Below are 3,170 nucleotides of genomic sequence, written 5' to 3' on the forward strand. Positions count from 1 at the left end.
GGTATGTGATTATTTTATTTTACAAAGGATAATTTTTTCTACTACCTATAAGTTTTGGAATGAGAAGAAAACTAAAATTTACTACTTAGAGGAATGTGATAGAAATAGAAGACAGATTTTATGTTTGTCACATTTCTCATCAGTATCCATATTCAAGACTTAAAGTCATATTTATTACTATGTTAGACAGATAGGGAAAATATATAATAAGGCAACACATGATAAGGCAACTATTAGTGACTTTTTAGAATGTACCTTCTTATGTGATGAAATTTACTTTATTAGCTAATATTTGGATTTGGAATATGGGAGGCTGATCTATTTAAAACATTTCTGAAAGGCACCTACTGAACAACACAAATGGCGGGGGGGTACTATTTCTACACTTTAATGAATGGTTGAACTTGTTTGCTATTAGTGCTGAGTACGTAAATCAACTCTATTGTAACTTGCTCGCTACACTTGAAAACCTTTTAATGTCACTATCATCTACTTGTCAAGTGTTATTTTGGTGAATATGATTTGAAAAAGTTTATTTGAAAAGGAATATACTTTCAGGAGATTAAATGTAGGTTATCATTGGTTTGAGAATGGCAACATTTTTAAACTACAGAACCAAGTTTTACTGAAGTACCAGTGTTTTGAAGCACTAAGGGTCTTCTCAATTAATGTTTTTCTAAATTATATTTGACCTCTAAATCAAGTTTTCCTAGTCTTGGTAGACCAATTATGGATCTATGATTCCAGAAATTATTTTTTTGGCTGCACTGAAATGTTTCATTAATCATTAGGAGAGGGGTATTAAAAATAAACTTGTTCATTTGTGATTTTGTTCACTCATATGGGCTGGTCATCTGTAAATTGAAAGTTTGAATTACAGTACTTTCATTCAAATTTTGTGATCTCATCTTTCATTTTAACTTGCCTTGAATTTCACAATTGATTACTGCTAATTCTTGTAAAGAATTGGGGCCCTGAAATATTATAGGAAATGAGAAATTGAGATGAGTCTTCAATTATTTTCTGTTGATATGTTGCATGGGCCTATGTGAGAAGTCATGCCCTTGTTATCTGATGACGCAGATAACTGGGACCTGGTATCCTAGGACCCATGGGTCCTGCAGAAAAATAATAGCTTTTAGACATCATATCAGCAAAATTTGGGTATAATCAGTAAGAATGCTTCAGAAATATGGAGAAAAACACTTTGCGACCAGCGAGTTAAAACAATAAACAGAGCATCAGAATAAAATCCCTTATATATTAGCAGAAAACAATACTGTTATTTTACCATGTGAATTCAGAAGACCATGAACACTTAGAAGGTATCACAAGTTTATACCGAAGATATTGCATTAATACTTTTTATATTCTAATATATATTCTAAACCTAATTATTTATATTCCAATTTATTTATGGGAATAAATGTCAATATATTTGTCAAATTATCAATTCTAGTAAGATTCACTTTATGAAATTTAAAATCAGCACATATAAATATATAAGTATATATAATATAAAAATTGTATTGCATTGTTGTGTTGTGTTTAGGGAATCAAAGGCAACTCTGTTTTAAAGTATTATTCCTTTACCTCTACCTCAGTTTTTGGTAGAGTTAGACTTAAAGCTTTACCATTTGTAGATTTACGGCCTAGAGGCAAGAGGAAACACTGTGATTAAAACATTACCAATTTAAGGCCTAATATCGAGGAGAAACATGTGGACTTCTCCAGGAGCTATGGAAATATTTGGTGATAGAATGTCAGAAGTGTAAGTTCCTGCTTTGTTGGATGATAGACAGGCCAGGACAGTAGGTAGTCATGCATATGAACAATTTTTTTTCACTTTCTTGGCTTTAGCTACTTTTGAAATGATAAGTATAATTAACAATTATGTTTTGATAAAATACCTTCCATTCTGAACAATTCTGTCTGAACTGTTCATCTCTCTATGATCCCTTGTAACTAAGATTAGCTTTGTTCCAGTAAGACAATCTATGCTGTCAGGGTAAGATATTCTGGTTGGTCTGTTCCTACATGGAAGAAGGGTAAAGGTTTAGGTAGATATTTGTCCCAGCAAGACCTCATTTGGGAAATTTTAAGCTGCAGAAAGTTAGAAGTAGCTCTTAAGCAAGGCTTACTTTGAGTCCATTAGCAACACAAAGCTAACTCAGTTGATAAATAAGTACTTGAAAAGCCACCACCTTTGGACTTATCTGTAAAGGTTTCAAAGTATGATCAAATTTAAAATGAAAATGACAAAATAGTCATTGACAAAAAAATTGTAAATGTGAGAAATCGAACAAACTATATAAGTTTTTTCCAGTATACACAGATTTTTAGAGAAATGAGATCAATAGCATTTTTAGGAACAATAAGGGTTCCTTGTTACAAAAAGGCAACTATGGATACATGCCTTTATAAAGATTATATCATTACGTACTTAAATTTAGAGTATACTACATGCTTCAGCAGCAGGTCTACCCAAATTACAACAATACAGAGATTAACATGGCACTTGCACAAGGATGATATGAAAATTTGTGAAGTATTCCATATTTTTCATTCTTCTGATGCAAGAAATGAAAAAAAGTTATTAAAAAGTTGATTACAAAAATACAAGTGTAACATACATGTAATTCATAGAATTAAAGGTTAGTTTGACATCAGTGTATTAAATTTTCACCTTAGAAAGGTAACCTTTACAAAACTTGAAATTAGATAACATTGCCATTTTATCCCAAAGAAATAAAATAATATAAGAACCTAGTAATGCAATATGGAGTCAACTTATGTATATAAATATAAATCATATATGTAAATAACTTCAAAGAGGTAGTGATACGTACTTATCCTTTTGGCAATATCAAATACAGTTTCTTCCAAGTTGTTCTCCAGACCTTGTTTGATATAATGGTTCAACAGAAGGAGATACAGAGTATCTTTGCTATTTCTATTCCCAGCAGCAAGATGCAAGGGGGTCAAGAGCCCTTTAGTTTGGGGATTGGTATCTGCATCATGATGAAATAATAAAGAAGCCACTCTGGTATTATTCCACATATAAGCACTGTGCAGGGGTGTCCAGCCATTCAGAGTTATTGCATGAATATCTGCCTTGAGCTACCAACTCATGGACAATGTCTAAGTGTCCACTCTAGGCTTACTGATGA

The 3,170-nt window shown here is 32.0% G+C and overlaps 1 pseudogene; it reads left to right on the plus strand.

Moving 5' to 3' along the window:
• The first annotated feature begins 2,463 nt into the window (after positions 1 to 2,463).
• Positions 2,464 to 2,563, plus strand: LOC122097729 (annotated as a pseudogene).
• Positions 2,564 to 3,170: the final 607 nt, after the last annotated feature.

The sequence above is a fragment of the Dipodomys spectabilis genome, unplaced genomic scaffold (assembly GCF_019054845.1).
Source record: "Dipodomys spectabilis isolate Male_0828 unplaced genomic scaffold, ASM1905484v1 ptg000428l, whole genome shotgun sequence".
NCBI lineage: Eukaryota > Metazoa > Chordata > Mammalia > Rodentia > Heteromyidae > Dipodomys > Dipodomys spectabilis.